Source organism: Cetorhinus maximus, chromosome 2, assembly GCF_964194155.1.
Source record: "Cetorhinus maximus chromosome 2, sCetMax3.hap1.1, whole genome shotgun sequence".
NCBI classification, from domain to species: domain Eukaryota; kingdom Metazoa; phylum Chordata; class Chondrichthyes; order Lamniformes; family Cetorhinidae; genus Cetorhinus; species Cetorhinus maximus.
The window spans coordinates 15,555,562-15,575,232 of NC_135880.1; positions in this window are offsets into that span (position 1 = coordinate 15,555,562).

The following is a 19,671-nucleotide window of genomic DNA, read 5'->3' on the forward strand; positions in this document are numbered from 1 at the left end:
TAGTGAACCAGATGGGTTTTTACAACAATTGACAATAATTTTATGGTCATCATCAAACTCTCAATTCCAGAACGTTTTATTGAACTCAAATGTCACCATCTACCATGGTGGGATTCAAACTCTGGTCCCCAGATTACCATGGATCTCTGAAATACCAGTATGGTGGCAATACCACTATGCCACTACCTCCCCAATGTTAAAAGTATTAATGGGAATGTGTTTATTTATATGGAGAGAGACTGCAGAATGCTGCAATTCAGAGGGATCCGGGTATCCATGTACATGAATAATAAAAAAGTAAACAGTTCACCTTTATTGCAAGGGGGATCGAGTGCAAAATTAGGGAAGTGTTCTACAGCTGTACAGGGCACTGATGAGACACTGCCAAGAGTATTGTGTACAGTTCTGGTCTCCTTACTTAAGGACGGATACACTCGCATTGGAAGTCGTTCAGAGAAGGTTCACTAGGCTGATTCCTGGGATGAATCTTATGATGTTGTCCCTTTGCTCATTGGCGTTAAGGGAAATGGGACTTGATTTTATTGAGACATTATTTTCTGACGTGCCTTCACAGGGTAGATATTGGGAGGGCATTTCCTCTCGTGGGGGAAGGTAGAGCTAGGGGACATAGTTTAAAAATAAGGGGTCCCCCATTTAAGGTGGAGACAAAGGGGAATTTCTTCTCTGAGGATTTTTAACCTTTGGATTTGACTATGCAAGTGAGCAGTGGCGGCTGGGTCATTGAATACATTCAAGGCTTAATTAGACAGACTTATGATCTGCAAGGGAGTCAACTATTATGGGGACAGGCAGGAAAGTGGAGTTCAGGCCACAAACAGATCAGCCATGAATAATCGAATGGCAGAGCAGGCTCGAAGGGCCGAATGGCCAACTCCTGCTCCTATTTCTTATGATTTTAATAGAGTTCTTCAAAATCATAAAAGGTTTTAATCGAGGAAATAATGTTTCAATTGGCCGAAATGTCAGTAACTAGGGGACACAGATTTAAGGTAACTGGCAAAAGAACCAGAGTGGACAGGAGGAAATGTTTATTTGCACAGTGAGTTATTATGACCCGGAAAGCACTGCCAGAGAAGGTGGCAGAAACAAGCTCAATAGCAACTTTCAAATGGAAATTGAATAAATGTTCAAAGGGGAAAAAGTTACAGGGCTACAAGGAAAGCACCAGGGAGTGTGTCTAATTGGATAGCTCTTTCAAAGAGCCAGGACAGGCAGGATGGGCTGAATGGCCTTCTTCTTTTCTGATTGGTCAATGACATGCTGATTTTTAACTCCATCTCCCGAGTTTTATCCTTGGTTGGCGCGCGCAATTGACGGGCCCGGGACTGGTCAGGAAACGGGCCCCCGACCCCCATTCATCAAAGGTTTTAATCAAGGAAATAAGAGCAAAATGCTTCAATCGGCTAAAATGTCAGTAACCAGGGGACACTCGGGGCTCAAAGCTTCATGAGGACAGGGTGAGAGTTCCGGGGAGACTCGGGGCTGAAAGCGGAGTGAGGACAGCGTGAGAATTCCGGGGAGACTCGGGTGAAAGCGGTGCGAGGACGTCACAATTTAAAGAGTGACGCGACGCAGGCTGATTGGTAAGTGAGATCATGTGATTACTTCTATTTTTCTACTAATTAAACTGCTGCAGTCCATTAGCTTAAACAAAATAAAGTGAGGACTTTGGACTGTAGTGGGAGTGTTTGGAGTGGAATAAGGCCCCTAGCCTAATTAGTATTCTTTAAAGGGAGTAACTAATGAGCTTAATCTAATGAGCTTAATCATGGCAGCAGAATTAGTACCCATGATATGCCCCTCCTGTGCTCTGTGGGAAGTCACGGACATTCCAGTGTCCCTGGCGACCATGTACGCAGGAAGTATGTCCAGCTGCAGCTACTGGATAACCAAATTTTGGAGGTGCAGGTTGATTCACTGTGGAGCATCTTGTGATGCTGAGATTATCATGGACAGCAATGTTCAGTGAGATGGTCACACCACTGGTAAAGACTGTACAGGCAGAAAGGGGATGGGTGACCGCCAGGCAGAGTAGAGGAAGGCAGATAGTACATAAGTCCCCTGCAGCCGTGCCCTTCTCTAATAGATATACCGTTTGGGATACTGTTGGGCAAGACAACCTCTCAGGGGAATGCAGCAGGAGCCAAGTCTATGGCACCACGGGTGGCTCTGCTGCACAAGAGGGGAGGAAGAAGATTGGCAGGGCTATAGTGGTAGGGGATTCAATAGCAAGGGGAACAGACAGGCATTTCTGCAGCCGCAAAAGAGACTCCAGGATGGTATGTTGCCTCCCTGGTGCCAGGGTCAAGGATGTCTCGGAGAGGCTGCAGGACATTCTGAAGGGGGAGGGTGAACAGTCAGTGGTCATGGTACATATTGGTACCAACGACATAGGTAAAAAAGGGGATGAGGTCGTACAAGCTGAATATAGGGAGTTAGGACGTAAATTAAAAAATAGGACCTCAAAGGTAGTCACCTCAGGATTACTACCAGTGCCACGTACTAATGCGAGTAGAAATAACAGGATACATCAGATGAATACATGGCTAAAGAAATGGTGTAGGGGGGAAGGGATTCACCTGGGACATTGAGACTGATTCTGGGGAAGGTGGGACCAGCACAAACAAAACGGGTTGCATTTGGGCAGCGCCAGGACCAAGGTGGGTGTTTGCTAATGTGGTCGGGGAGGGTTTAAGCTAGAATGGCAGGGGGGTGGGAGCCTGAGCAGGCAGACAGAGGAGGGGGGAAACAAGGATACAAATGAAAGACAGAAAAGTAAGAAGCAAAAGTGAAAGGCAGAAAAAACAAGGGCAAAAAACAAATAGGGTCATCGTGCAAAATAAAGCTAAGATGACTAATAAGGTTAAAAAGACAAATTTAAAGGAATTGTATCTTAATGCGTGGAGCATTTGCAATAAGGTATATGAATTAACAGTGCAAATAGATATAAATGGTTATGATATAGTTTCAGTTATGGAGACATGGCAGTAGGGTGACCAAGGATGAGAACTGAACATCCTGGGATATTCAATATTGAGGAAAGACAGACAAATAGGGAAAGGAGGTGGGGTAGCATTGTTAGTAAAGGAGGAAATCAATGCAATAGCGAGGGAGGATATTGGTTCAGAAAATCATGATGTGGAATCTGTTTGGGTCGAGATAAGAAACACCAAGGGGCAGAAAACATTGGCGGGAGTTGTTTGTAGGCCCCCAAACAGTAGCGGAGATGTAAGGAAAGGCATTAATCTGGAAATTAGAGATGCATGCAATAAGGGTACAACTGAAATCATGTGTGACTTTAATCTACATCTAGGTTGAATAAACAAAACTAGCAATAATACTGTGAAGGAGGATTTCCTGGAGTGTGTACGTGATGGTTTTTTAGACCAATACATTGAGGAACCAACTAGAAAGCAGGCTATCCAAGACTGGGTATTGTGCTATGAGAAAGGATTAATTAACAGTCTTGTTGTGTGGGGTCCCTTGGGGAAGAGCAGCCATAAAATGATAGAACTGTTCATTAGGATGGAGAGTGAAGAAGCTGAATCCAAAACTAGGGTCCTGAATCTAAATAAAGGGAACTACGATGGTATGAGGCATGAGTTAGCAATGATGGATTGGGGAACATTACTAAAAGTGGATAGGCCATGGCTAATATTTAAGGAATGTACACATGAATTACAACAATTATTCATTCCTGTCTGGCACAAAAATAAAACAGGAAAAGTGGCTCAACCATGGCTTACAAAAGAAATTAAGGATAGTTTTAGATCCAAAGAGGAGACCTATAAAATTGCCAGAAAAAGCAGCAAGCCTGAGGATTGGGAGTAGTTTAGAATTCAGCAAAAGTGGACAAAAAGATAGATCAAGAAGGGGAAAATGGAGTGTGAGAGTAAACTTGCAGGGAACATTAAATACTGACCATAAAAGCTTCTATAAATATGTGAAGAGAAAAAGATCAGCAAAGACAAACATAAGTCCCTTACAGTCAGAAATGGGGGCAATTATAATAGGGAATAAAGAAATGGCAGGTGAATTGAACACATATTTTAGTTCTGTCTTCACAAAAGAGGACACAAATAATTTCCCAGAAATGCTAGGTAACCAGGGGTCGAGTGAAAGGGAGGAATTGAAGAAAATCAGTATTCGTAAAAAATAGAGAAATTAATGGGGTTAAAGGCTGAATAATCTCCAGGGCCTGATAATCTACACCCCAGAGTACTAAAGGAAGTGTCCTTGGAAATACTGGATGCATTGGTGGTCATCTTCCAAAATTCTATAGACTCTGGAGCAGGTCCTACAGATTGGAGGGTGGCAAATGTAACCCCACTATTTAAAAATAAAGAAGAGAAAAAGCAGAGAATTACAGACCAGTTAGCTTAACATCAGCAGTGGGGAAAATGCTAGGGTCTATTATAAACTACACAGTAACAGAACACTTGGAAAGCATTAACAGGATTAGGCAAAGTTGGCATGGGTTTATGAAAGGGAAATCATGCTTAACTAATCTACTGGAGTTTTTTGAGGATGTAACTAGCAGAATACATAAGGGAGAACCAGTGGATGTGGTGTATTTTGATTTCAAGGAGATTTTTGATAAGGTCCCACATAAGAGACTAGTGGGCAAAATTAAAGCACATGAGATTGGGGGTGATATATTGGGATGGATTGAGAATTGGTTGACAGACCAGAAACAGAGAGTGGAAATAAATGGGTCTTTTTCTGGATGGCAGGTGGTGACTAGTGATGTACCGCAGGGATCAGTGCTTGGGCCCCAGCTATTCACGATATATATAAATGACTTGGTTGAGGCAACCAAGTGCAATATTTCCAAGTTTGCTGATGACACAAAACTGGGCGGGGTTGTGAGCTGTGAGGAGGATGTAAGGAGGCTTCAGGGTGATTCAGAGAAGTTGTGTGTGTGGGCAACCACATGGCAGATGCAGTATAATGAGGATAAATGTTAGTTATATGCTTCGGTGTGAAAAGCAGAAAGACAGATTATTATCAAAATGGTGATATATTGGGAAATGTGGATGTACGAAGGAATCTGAGTGTCCTTGTACACCAGACAATGAAAGTAAATAGGCAAGTGCAGCGAGCAGTCAGGAAGGTAAATGATATGTTGGTCTTCATTGCAAGAGGATTTGAGTTCAGAAGTAAGGATGTGTTACTGCAGTTATACAGGGCCTTGGTGAGGACACACAAAGTACAAAGAACAAAGAAAATTACAGCACAGGAACAGGCCCTTCGGACCTCCAAGCCTGTGCCGTTCATATTGCCTGTCAAACTAAAACATTTTGCACTTCCGGGTCCGTATCCCTCTATTCCCATCCTATTCATGTATTTGTCAAGCTGCCTCTTAAACACCACTATCGTACCTGCTTCCACCACCTCCTCTGGCAGCGACTTCCAGACACTCTGCGTAAAAAACTTGCCCCACACATCTCCTCTATAGTTTTCTCCTCTCACCTTAAATCTATGCACCCTAGTAATTGACTCTTCCACCCTGGGAAAAAGCTTCTGACCATCTACTCTGTTCATGCCACTCATAATTTTGTAAACTTCTTTCAAATCGCCCCTCAATCTCCGTCACTCTAGTGAGAACAATCCGAGTTTCTCCAACCTCTCCTCATAGCTAATAACCTCCAGACCAGGCAGCATCCTGGTAAACCTCCTCTGCACCCTCTCCAATGCCTCCATATCCTTCTGTTATGTGGTGACCAGAATTGCACGCAATATTCCAAGTGTGGCCTAACCAAGGTTCTATACAGCTGCAGCATGACTTCCCAGCTTTTATACTCAATACCCCTGCCGATGAAGGCAAGCATGCCATATTCCTTCCTAACTACCTTATCCACCTGCGTTGCCACTTTCAGTGACCAGTGGACCTGTACACCCAATCCCTCTGCCCGTCAATGCACTTAAGGGTTCTGCCATTTATTGTATAATTCCTGCCTGTATTAGACCTTCCAAAATGCATTACCTCGCATTTGTCCGGATTAAACTCCATCTGCCATTTCTCCGCCCAAGTCTCCAACCGATCTATATCCCATTGTATCCTTTGACAATCCTCTTCACTATCTGCAACTCCTCCAACCTTAGTGTCGTCTGCAAACTTACTAATTAGCCCAGTTACATTTTCCTCCAAATCATTTATGTATACTACAAACAGCAAAGGTCCCAGCACTGATGCCTGCGGAACTCCACTAGTCACAGCTCTCCATTCAGAAAAGCACCCTTCCACTGCTACCCTCTGTCTTCTATGACCAAGCTAATTCTGTATCCTTCTTGCCAGCTCACCTCTGATCCCGTGCGACTTTACCTTCTGTACCAGTCTGTCATGAGGGACCTTGTCAAAGGCCTTACTGAAATCCATGTAGATAAGATCCACTGCCCTTCCATCGTCGATCATCTTTGTCACTTCCTCGAAAAACTCGATCAAGTTAGTGAGATACGACCTCCCCTTCACAAAACCATGCTGCCTCTCACTAATACGCCCATTTGTTTCCAAATGGTAATAAATCCTGTCACAAATTATCTTCTCCAATAATTTCCCTACCACTGATGTAAGGTTCTCCGGCCTGTAATTTCCTGGATTATCCTTGCTACCCTTCTTAAACAATGGAACAACATTGGCCATTCTCTAGTCCTCTAGGACCTCACCCGTAGCCACTGAGGATACAAAGATTTCTGTCATACACCTGGAGTATTGTGTGCAATTTTGGCATCCCTACCTAAAAAAGGATATACTTGCCATAGAGGGAGTGCAGCGAAGGTCCTCTAGGCTGATACCAGGGTTGGCAGGACAGTGGTATGAGGAGAGATTGGTTTGACTGGGCCTGTATTCACTAGAGTTTAGAAGAATGAGGGGGGATCTGATTGAAACGTATAAAATTCTAACAGGGCTAAACAGACTGGATGCAGGGAGTATGGTTCCCCTGGTTGGGGAGTCTAGAACCAGGGGCCACAGTCTCAGGGTACGGGTCAGGCCATTTAGGACTGAGATGAGGAAAAATTTCTTCACTCAAAGGGTGGTCAACCTGTGGAATTCTCTACCACAGAAGGCTGTGGAGGCCGGGTCACTGAGTATATTCAAGAAAGAAATTGATACATTTTTGGATATAAGGGCAGCAAGGGGCATGGAGAGAAAGTGGGAATATGGCGTTGAGGTAGAGGATCAGCCATGATATATTGAATGGCGGAGCAGGCTTGAAGGGCCGAATGGCCTACTCCTGCTCCTAGTTTCTATGTTTATACGTTTCTATGACTGGCCCCCACTGCAATTTCACGCTGACTGGCCAATTAAATACATACTTTGGTTCTGTCTTCACAAAGGAGGACACAAATTATATAACAGAAATGTTGGGGAACACAGGGTTTAGTGAGAGGGAGGAACTGAAAGAAATCAGTATTAGTAGGGAAATGGTGTTGGGGAAATTGATGGGATTGAAGGCTGATAAATCCCCAAGGCCTGATAATCTACATCCCAGAGCTAATGTAACCCCGCTACTTAAAAAGGGAGGTAGAGAGAAAACAGGGAATTATAGACCTGTCAACCTGATGTCGGTAGTTGGGAAAATTCTACAGTCCATTATAAAATATTTAATAGCTGAGCACATGGAAAATGGTGGCAGAATCGGACAGAGTCAGCATGGAAACAAAGAGTAGGAATAAACGGGTCTTTTTCCGAATGGCAGGCAGTGACTAGTGGGGTACCCCAGGGATCGGTGCTGGGACCTCAGCTATTCACAATATATATTAATGATTTAGATGAGGGAACTAAATGTAATATCTCCAAATTTGTAGATGACACAAAGCTGGGTGGGAGGGTGAGCTGTGAGGAGGTTGCAGAGATGATTCTGTGTGATTTCGACAAACTGAGTAAGTGGGCAAATGCATGACAGATGCAATATAATGTGGATAAATGTGAGGTTATCCACTATGGTTGCAAAACAGGAAGGCAGATTATTATCTGAATGGCTATAAATTGAGAGAGGGGAATGTGCAACGAGACCTGGGTGTCCTCGTACGCCAGTCACTGAAGGTAAGCATGCAGGTGCAGCAGGTGGTAAAGAAGGCAAATGTTATGTTGGCCTTCATAGCCAGAGGATTCGAGTACAGGAACAGGGATGTCTTGCTGCAATTGTACAGGGCCTTGGTGAAACCACACCTGGAATATTGTGTGCAGTTTTGGTTTCCTTATCTGAGGAAGAATGTACTTGCTATAGAGGGAATGGAGCAAAGGTTTACCAGACTGATTCCTGGTATGGAGGGACTGACATGTGAGGAGAGATTGAGTCGGTTAGGATTATATTGGCTGGAGTTCAGAAGAATGCGGGGGATCTCATAGAAACCTATAAAATTCTAACAGGGCTAGACAGGGTAGATGCAGGAAGGATGTTCCCGATGGTGGGGGAGTCCAGAACTAGGGGTCACACTCTGAGGATACGGGGTACACTATTTAGGACTGAGATGAGGAGAAATTTATTCACCTAGAGAGTGGAATTCGCTACCACAGAAAATAATTGAAGCCAAAACATTGTATGTTCTCAAGAAGGAGTTAGATATAGCTCTTGGGGTAAAAGGGATCAAAGGATATGGGGAGAAAGCGGGAGCAGGCTATTGAATTTGATGATCAGCCATGATCATAATGAGTGGCAGAGCAGGCTCGAAGGGCCGAATGGCCTACTCCTGGTCCTATGTTCTATGTATGTTTCTTTGTAAGGCCAACCCAGCATGAATTTTAAAAAATTAATCAATCATGGGATATGGGCTTTGCTGGCTGGGCCAGCATTTATTGTCCATTCCTAGTTGCCCTCGAGAAGGTGGTGGTGAGCTGCCTTCTTGAACCGCTACAGTGCATGTGGTGTAGGTACACCCACAGTGCTGTTAGGAAGGGAGTTCCAGGATTTTGACCCAGCGACAGTAAAGGAATGGCGATATATTTCCAAGTCAGGATGGTGAGAGGCTTGGAGGGGAACTTCTAGGAGGTGGTGTTCCCATCTATCTGCTGCCATTGTCCTTCTAGATGATAGTGGTCGAGGGTTTGGAAGGCGCTGTCTAAGGAGCATTGGTAAATTCCTGCAGTGCATCTTGCAGATGGTACTGTGCGTCATTGGTGGAGGGAGTGAATGTTTGTGGATGTGATGCCAATCAAGCGGACTGCTTTGTCCTGGATGGTGTCAAGCTTCTTCAGTGTTGTGGGAGCTGCACTCATCCAGGCAAGTGGAGAGTATTCTATCACACTCCTGATTTGTGTCTTGTAGAGAGTGGACAGGCTTTGGGGAGTTAAGTGAGTTACTCGTCGCATGATTCCTAGCCTCTGACCTGTTTTGTAGCCATCGTATTTACATGACTAGTCCAGTTCAGTTTCTGGTCAATGGTAACCCCCAGGATTTTGATAGTGGGGAATTCAACGATGGTAATGCCATTGAACATTAAGGGGTGATGGTTGGATTCTCTCTTGTTGGAGATGGTCATTGCCTGACACTTGTGTAGTGCAAATGTTACTTGCCACTTGTTAGCCCAACCCTGGATATTGTCCAGGTCTTGCTGCATTTGGACATGGACTGCTTCAGTATCTGAGGAGTCGCGAATGTTGCTGAACATTGTGCAATCATCAGTGAACATCCCCACTCCTGACCTTATGATGGAAGGAAGGTCATTGATGAAACAGCTGATGATGGTTGGGCCTAGGACACTACCCTGAGGAACTCCTGCAGTGATGTCCTGGAGCTGAGATGACTGACCTCCAACAACCACAACCATCTTCCTTTGTGCTAGGTATGACTCCAAACATTGGAGAGTTTTCCCCCTGATTCCCATTGACTCCAGTTTTGCTGGGGCTCCTTGAAGGTACACTCAGTCAAATGGGGCCATAATGTCAAGGGCAGGCACTCTCACCTCACCTTGGGAGTTCAGCTCTTTTGTCCATATTTGAACCAAAGTTACAGTAAAGAATAAATGTCAGTACCCACCTGAACTGAGCTTATGTCGCCAGCTTGATGCAACTATAGACAGCTGATTGGGAGCCTCCACAAAAATCCCCTACTGACCCCTGGAAAGAGCCAGAGGCTTAGAAGTTGAGGACCACTGTGACCTTCAGAGCCACTGACATTGGGTACCCACCCAAACAGTTGGAGCTGATCTCAGGCCCAATCATCTGACAAATGAAGGTCACCCTGGAGAGGCAGAGCCTCCTTCAGCACTGCATGTCAGACATATTGATGTAGCTGCATCGCTGTCTGTAAACCCTGGCAGCAGGATAGTGGCATCTTCTGTGACCCCCTTAGGGCCTTGGATTACCTGCTGGCCCTGCGCCCCTCTTTCTTGCACCTCTCCTCCCACAGGTCCCTCCCCTGGAAGCTGCATAGGGACACCTGGCCCCTTTCCCTTCCGCCCCTCTCTTCCTCCTCAGAGGAGGTGCCTCTAGTGGAGACCACAATCCCCATTACCAGGGTCACAGAAGGCTGTCTGATACCTGGAAGGGTCCACAAGGTCAAAATCCTCCGGGGGCCTTGGAGACACCAATGAGTCCTGTAATGAAGCCTAGAAATGCTCAGATTGAAGCTCAGAATGGAGATGAAGCTGTGTTGGACCCAGTGCCCTTAGTTTGTTGGGGCTAAAGGATCTGGGTTGCACATTTTGTTCGGGGTGGCCAAGTCGGTACAGAGACAGAGAACATCAGGAGGTCATCATTAGAATAAACACATGCTGTTTATTTACAATCTAACTCTACAACTAAACTTATGTGTTCACAACATAAAAACTCTGTCTTCACTCCTCAGTGACTAACCCAAGACTCTCCTGCAAAAAGGTGGCCCACGCTACTCTGTTATTGGACAATAAGATTATGTGACCTTACTATGCAATGCTTGTCTTAAAAGTATATTACGTTTCAAGTTACTACATCCCTCCCTCTTTACTGAAAAATACATTTTATAATTTTTCAAGACATCAGATTATTTACACAGTTCAATTATTTACCAAGTCAGTCTCTCTGGGGGTTTTCTTAAGCGTGTTAACGCCTCAACTCTACAGCTTCTTGAGTTTGGTTTGGAGTCGCCCTTACTGAAGTCGTCTGAATTTCAGGTTCTACAGCAGGTACCTGTAAATTTGTTTCTTTAACTCTTTCAGGTACAGTCGGCCCTTCAAAGACATTTGTACTTGGTTGAATTCTTTCCACGGGAAATGTTGATTCAGTTTCGAGCGCTGGTGCAATCGCTTCTGGATATTTGCGTTCTCCACTTTGTATGTGATCCACATGTCTTCTTATTATTCGATCTTCAGCTTTCACATGGTAGGAAAGAGGTCCAGTTATAGCACTTATTTCACCAAGCAACCATGCTGGTCTTTCTCTAAATATTTCACAAATACCTTCTCTCCTACATGAAATGTTCTTTCCCGACTGTGACAATCATGTCCCATTTTCTGATTTTACTGCCTTCTTTCTCCCATCCCCCCCCAAGTTTGGCATAATTAGGCTCAGTCTCGAATGGAGACAGCGTTTCATTAATAGCTCAGCAAGTGTGACACCTGTTGGGTGGTTTGATAGTGGAATAGAAAGCATGCTAATTTAGTTGCTATCGAATTTCAAGACAATTTCCTAAAGCAGATTTAAACGTCTGAACTGCTCTCTCAGCAGGTCCATTGGAAGAAGGGTGGTATGGAGATGTTTTCACATGAACAATACCATTGAGGCTTGTAAATCGGTTAAATTCAGCACTTGTGAATACTGTTCCATTACCTGACACTAGCACTTCAGGTAATTCATTTATAGTGAAGTTTTGTCTTAGCTTGCCCATTGTTGCTGAAGATGTGGGTGACCTTACTTCATATATATCCATCCATTTTGAATACGCGTCTTTTATAAGAAGAAATATTGTTCCCTCAAAAGGTCCCACATAATCAATCTGGACACATACCCATTGTCTTCCTGACCACTCCCAGGGGTGTAATGGGTCTGTTACAGGTAATTTTTGTACTTGTTGACACTGCATACACCTTTTTACTAGGGCTTCTATCTCTCCATCCATTCCTGGCCACCACATGTAGCTACGTGCTATTGCCTTCATTTTAGAAATTCCAAGATGTGAATTGTGAAGCTCAGGTAACAATGGCTTTTGTTCTATTGGAGGAACAATTGCACGAGCTCCCCACAATAAAATGCCTTCTTGGCTGGTTATCTCGTGTTTTCTCTACAAATACAGTTTCATTACATTGTATTCTTGTGTCTTTAACCAACCAGCAAGAACTTGATTGGATAAGACTGGGGATGGGATTTGCCACACCTGCCCGTCGCTGGGATCTTCCGGTCCCGCCACAAGTCAATGGACTTCTGGTTGGGGCGCCGTCTCTCCCATGGCTGGTCCCACTCACGACGGAGCCGCAAAATCTCAGCCTGGGTTTTGGTTTGTCCAATCTTTAATTTGTCTTGCACAGATTAGTGATGAGCCCAGGAAGTTTGATAACAAGACGTATTCCTGAGGAATTGGAACATCCTCATCTTTTACCTGCAAGGGTAAATGACTGAGTGCATCTGCATTTGCAATTTGACTTCCGGGTCTATGAATAAAAGTAGACTCATATGCTGTCAAGATCAGCGTCCATCTTTGTACTCTTGCTGATGCCATAGGGGGTAGAGCCTTGTCTTCACCGAACAGTCCTAATAATGGATTGTGGTCGTTATGACAATAAAGTGACGACCCTGTACATATTGACGAAGCTTCTGAACACCGAAAATGATTGCCAGGCCTTCTTTTTCAATTTGAGAGTACTTTTTCTCTGCAGTAATAAGCGTTCTCGACACATAACCTGCAGGTTGTTCTGATCCATCATGCATTCAATGAGAAAGCACCACTCCTATTCCATAGGGTGATGCATCGCACGTTAAGATCAACTCTTTCTTTGGATCAAAGTGTACTAGAAGTGTAGACGACTGTGTAGTACTAGAAGTGTAGCGTACTAGAAGTGTAGACGACTGTGTAGTACTAGAAGTGTAGTGTACTAGAAGTGTACTAGAAGTGTAGATGACTGTGTAGTACTAGAAGTGTAGTGTACTAGAAGTGTACTAGAAGTGTAGATAACTTTTGTGAAAGTTTCTTCTTGTGGTGTTTGCCATGACCATCTCTAACTTTTCTTAAGCAAACAAAATGATGGTGCCAGTTCTGTCGATAGATTAGGCAAGATGCGTCCACAGTAATTAATCATCCGAAAAAATGATTTCAGTTCGGATATATTCTTTGGCTCTGGGGCTTCTTTAATTGCTTTCACTTTTTCTTCAATTGGATGTGAGCCTTGTGAATAGACCTTGTGACCAAGGTAAGTTACCTCTTTTGCACTTTTCCTTCCTCAATCTCACTCTAGCCGGCGAAAAACGTTTCAGAACTTCCTCCGGGTTCATCAAATGTTCTTTTTCTGTGAGTCCAGTCACGAGAATGTTGTCAAGATAAACTGCAACATGGGGCAATCCCTGCAACAAACTTTTCATTATTCTTTGGAATATGGCGCAAGCAGAAGATAAAGGGGTGTACTGGTACAATCCCTTATGTGTATTTATGGTGACAAACTTTCAGGATGCCTGCTCTAATTCCAGTTGCTGATAGGCGTGACTTAAATCTAATTTTGTGTAAGCCTTTCCATATTGTATAAATCTTCAATTTTAGGTATGGGGTGTCTATTCAATTTTTCAACCTGACAGTTAATTTATAGTCCCTGCATATTCGAATGCTTCGGTCAGGTTTGAGAACAGGTACAATTGGAGCTGCCCACTTTAAAAAAATAGCACTGGTTGTATCACTCCCAGCTTTTCTAATCTGTTTAGTTCTGCTCCTACCTTATCCCACATTGCAGAAGGTACTGGTCTTGCCTTCATGAATCTTGGTATTCCCTTGGGATCCGCATTAATTTTTGCTTGTAGCCCTACAATTTTTCCAAGTTTTTTCCTTGAAAACTGAGGAATGTTTCTGTGATAACTGTGAAAGTCCGTTAGCTCTTAGTTGGAAGATTTCATTCTGTTCCAATTTAATTTCATTCAGCCAGTTTCGACCGAGGAGATTTGGTCCTCCGCCTGCTACTACCATCGAGGATAATCTCACTGTTTGCCCATTATAGTTTACTGAGACTTTACATACGCTCTTGACTTCCATGCTTTCTTTTGTATAAGTCTTTAATTTTTCAATGGTTTCTTCTAAACTCAGCTTACGTTCTCCCTGATTCAAGTGTGCTCTCCGATCACCGTAGTAGCTGTACCAGTGTCCACCTCCAGCCTGGTAGGTTTCTTGTTCACTCTTACGGTTACATAGATAGGCTCCATTCTTCCTATCTTTAAATTGTATAGTGAATAGATATCAGCATCTATTACGTTCCGGCTTTTCAACACTGTTTATCTCGTTGGGTTTTTTTGCCTTTGCCTGAAAATCTGCCTGATTCTATCTTTACAATTTCTCATGAGGTGTCCACGTCGATGGCAGAAGAAACATTCAATCTTTTTAAATTGTATTTCATTACGGGGCCGTCTCCTTCCATCTCTGTTAGTACGGTGCCAAGCTTTTGCTGCTGAGGTCTCCTTTTTAATTTGTCTGCTAGGGGTGGCTGCTTCCCGCTTCAGAGCAGAGCTCTGCACTTTTGCACTCGTTTTGGTTGAAGTTCCCCGTCCAACGTGAAGGGCGGCGCCATTTTGCGCTTCCCGAATGGCTTCTGAGTCTTCTTCCATTTTAAGGGTGATTTCCAAAGCCCTCAGAAAATTGAGATTTGTTTCAGCCAACAACCCTGCGTCGCATTTTCGTTTATACCGTACACCAACCGATCTCTAAGCATATCGTGGATTGGATTCCCGAGCTCGCAGTATGTAGTTAGTTGCTTCAGACTCGCGACATAAGAAGCAACTGTCTCCCTCGCAGCTCTGATTCTGGAGTTGAATTTAAATCTTTGTATGGTCGCCGGTGGCCTGGGCTGAGAATGATTTCTTATGAGCTTCACTAAATCGTCAAAGCTTTTGGAGTCTGGGGCGCAGGATGTCAACGGATTATGAGTTAATCCATGGACAGAAGGGTTGCACGCCTCTTCCTCTCCCCCACAATGTCGTTCGCCTGGACGGAGGAAGTGAGGTGTTCAACATAGTGGGATCGGTCATCCGAGGTTGGATCGAATTGCGGGATCGCTTAGGGAATTAATTCGACACTCACTACCGTGCAAGGTACCACCCGATTTGGTTCTTCTAGTTTCCTTCATTTTTCTCTCTCACTTTTTACTTTCTTTCTCCCGTGATTTTTCGTGCTTTTTCCCTCGTTGCCAGTTTGTTGGACCCAGTGCCCTTGGTTGGTGGAGCTAAAGGATCCGGGATGCACGCTTTGTTCAGGGCAGCTGAGTCGGTACAGAGACAGAGAACATCAGGAGGTCATCGTTAGAATAAACACGTGCTGTTTATTGACAATCTAACTCTACAACTAAACTTATATGTTCACAACATAAAAACTCTGTCTTCGCTCATCAATGACTAACCCAAGACTCTCTCACATAGAGGTAGCCCACGCTACTCTGCTATTGGACAATAAAAATCACGTGACCTTACATTGCAATACTTGTCTTAAAGATATATTACGTCTCAAGTTACTTCAAGGTCTCAAGCAACCAGCAGCAAACTATATCCTACGACTCACTACTGACACTGGCAATGCTGCTGACCCTTTTTATCCTGCCCTTGGATGAGGTTCTGCAGAATGTGAGCTGCCCGCCTGCCCGTTTGGCCCGAGCGATGAGCACGAAGTTACACGGGCAATGTAAAATCGGGATCAGTTGCCTTTTTAATGACCTTAAGTGGCCTTTTAAATTGGTGGCGGGCGCAGCTCCAACACCCACGCGCACCGGCCGGCCTGGAGATTTGCGCGCCTGCAGGATGACGTCGGGACGCTGTTTTAGGCCCGTTTCGGGTCTGCGCGCAATGCCAGGCCACGAGGCGTAAAACTCTGCCTCATACTGCTGCAGTACCGCTCTGCAGTCAGGGACTCTTCAGTAACGGAATGAGTGATTTGATCATCATTTGTAACCCTCACCTTTGAGTTTTTGCCCTCTGACTCAGCTCGTGGCTACAGATGAGGGTCTATTGAAAGCTGTCGCCAGTATCCGTACATGCTCTTTCTAATGTCAGACCTGTTTTAAACCTGTACCGGCACCTGTGATTGACTTCCTTGCGCAGTCCATCAGAATATCTGTTGTTACCTTTTAGGTAAGTAATGGCTGTGGTCACTGATAGACCACAGATTTCAATTTCATTACTTAGAGTGAATGAGCTAGTCTATAAATCTTTGATTATGGTGCGTCAGGCTGTCTGTACAACTCTTTGCCTCACTGATGGAATCAATCAGGTAATAATGCTGCATCTCTGTTCACTGTAAACAGTGTCCACAAACAAGAAATAATCACAGCCTGGGGAATAGAGCCAGTCCTTCAGTGTCAATTTATTTGGCACACAAGCTATCAGGCCCCAAATGGTCATTAAAGATGTGGCATTAAATAACATTCACTCTTTATATCTCGGCGCAGCCTGTCCCCGCTGCTGGATAACAAAACAATACATTGGCTTGTCATAATACAGCAAATTAGAAAAGTGATGAACCAAATTAATAGCGAGTTATTGCTTGCTACTGCGATTGAGGCCATAACTGATGGGAATGATTTAGTGGGCCCTACGTTGGAGATGAGGCATCAAGAGATTGAACTATGAGTGAGGAACTGAGGGGCAACAGTCCGAAATGGACGATATTGGGTCAATTGCCATTATCCATCTTTCCTGATTTTCTTTTTCATTGGCTTCAATGGGGATAGAAGTCAGGAGAGGCAGATGACGGATGGTTAAATGCATTTTTGCCCAAAGTCAAATTTATCCTTCCTGTAATTAGCTCGACATCTTCCTCTTAGTGTTGTTACAATTTGATTAGGGATCAGTAACCTTTTGTTTAAAGTAGATGAAATTTGAAATCCCAGGTATTTACGAAGAGAATAAAGCCACAAGATTCCACAAGGCAGAAATTTTCGCTTGGCGGGCGGGCGGGCGGGTGCGCGCCTGACCCACTTGAGTGTGAAATGACATGCCACGGCCGAGTGTGCCGACGTCAACGCGCAGTCGAACGATAGTTCTGTCAGCGAGCGTGCGCCGGAGCCGGCGGTGCGCCCACCGACAATTATAAGGCCCAACAGTTGGCGGGGAGGCGAAAAGGCCAAGCGGCCTTTGCATTTTTTGGAAACTTCATCCACGGGTGGGATGAGGTTTCCAAAAAGCAAATGAAAATAAAATAAAAACTTTAATTTTTCATTAATAACACATCCCGGCTCATGTGACAGAGTCACATGAGGGAACATGTCTTATTACTTTTTTATATATATATATATATCTTCATCTCGCTGAGGCAGCTCTGTACCTCAGGGGGATTGTGCAGCGCTCACTCGAACGCACGCACGAAGGTCGCGCTTGGCCCGCTCGCAATACCCCCCCAAAACCCCCCTCGCACAGGCACGCTCAGCGCTGCTGCTCGCGTTTCACGTTGGACGGGCCTTAGTTGGCCTGCCAGCATGAAATCGCGGTGCGGTGCTGATCGCCAGCAGCGGGCGGCTTCCCAACCACCCATGCCCGTCCCCGCCAAGCCCACCCGCCAAGGGCAAAATTCTGCCCATGGTTTCAAACAAACAGAAGAAATTTTACTGTACAAGAGTCAACAAAGTAAACAGTTAATGCTAATCTATCTAATAGGAACATAGGGATAGAAGCAGGCCATTCAGCCCCTCTTAGGAACATAATATTCTTGACATTCTAACACCCAGAATTTACATCAATTCACAGTCAAACTGTGGTCAAATGCAAACTGCAAAATGGTAGTCGCAGCCAAGACAGTTCCCGTATATTTCTCTGCAACCCACCCAGGCAACAGTGAACACTGTGAGTCACCGAGTCCTTCCAACTCTATCTTCCTCACAAGGGACTTCAGCTTCTGATTACCCTCAACAGCAGCTCCAACTTAGCCTGGTAGACCTCCTGCTTCTTCTGCCTGCAATGAGTTGTCAGACAACTGGACTTCAGCTCAGAGCGCCCCAACAACTGTTCACTGTCCAGCTGCTCAGTCAATCTGCCCGCGACTGCGCCCCACAGTATTTACCAGGCTGCGCTCTGGGGCCTATACTCAGGTACAGTTTCGGCCCCCCCAGCTGCACTGTTGTCAACCTTCTGCTCACAGTCTTTTCTTTGCTCCAGTCCCCAGCATCACAGAGTTATCGGGCTTCTCTGTGCCCCAGCTACATGGAGCCCTCAGCACCACTTCAGCTGCATGGAGCCGACCCTCGGCTGCTCATTCAAATTCTTTTCTCTCGTGGGCTAGTTTATGCAACAATAAACCTGGGTCATCTGGTCATTTTTTTTTTCTTTCCCCTGATATTGGTATTCTTGTGAGTGTCCTGGGTCTGTGCGTTTTCAAGGCAGAGGTCAAGGAGTACAACCTCTGACATTCCCAGGGGTCAGGCACTATAGTGCAGGAAGTGCAGGGAGAACAGGCCACACATGCTCGGTTTGGAGTTTCTTTTGACAGGACCTGGGGAGGTGACACGAAAGTTAGCTGCCAAACATTGCCAAGCCGCTTGGTTTAGATTGCAAACAATGCTTGGCAGTTAACTGTCAGTCGCCATCAGCATGCATTCTCGATGGCAACGTCACTTGCCAGCCAATCAGCACTCTCTTCACATACACTATAAATTGTTGTTTCCCCTGGCATTGGTATTCTTGCGAGTGTCCTGTTGAGCGCAAGACGAAAAGCTTAGACATGTCTCTTTTTTCAGCAAGACTCAAGTTACAAAAGCTTAATCAAAACAAAAGCAGGCACATGTAACAAGTAGGATTAACAAGATTTAAACATCATGGAATTATCATTACTAAGAGCACCTCTGGACAGAGCATCCGCAACTACATTGGATGGGATTTTCCAGTCAGTTGACTTTTGGCCTCTCTCTAAATGTTCCCATCCTGCCCGCAACAACGCCCACTGCTGGCGGGATTGGAAAATCCCAGCCATTGTCTTCCTCAGCAACACATTCAATTTTCAGGTTGAATGGTTGCAGCATCAAACTCCAACAAAATAGTCAAAAATGTTCAAGTGGAACTTTTCCAAAAGCACCGATGGGTTATGATCAATGTGAATTAAGATCTCTCCTTGATTATTTGAAACATATACTTCAAATTGTTGAAGAGCCAAGACAAGACTTAATATTTCCTTCTCAATGGTGGAGTGTTTTCATTGGCATGCATTAAGCTTTCTTGAGAAGTAACTTACAGGACGTTCCACACCAGTATCATCCTCTTGTATGAGCACTGCTCCTACGCCTACACAGCTGACATCAATAGATTTTTAGAATGATTTGTTGAAATTCGGAGCAGCCGAAATGAGTTTATTTATTAATACGGCTTTCAACTTCTCAAGGGCGGTCTGACAGGACTCAATCCCCGATAAATTTTACGTTCTTCTTCAACAGGTTTATTAAGGGAACAACTATCGCACTGAAATTTGGGATAAATTTCCGATAGAACCCACACATGCCCAGGAGCCTTGGCATTTCCTGTTTTGTTTTAGGGACAGGAAAGTGCACAATTGCTTTCGACTTTGCCCC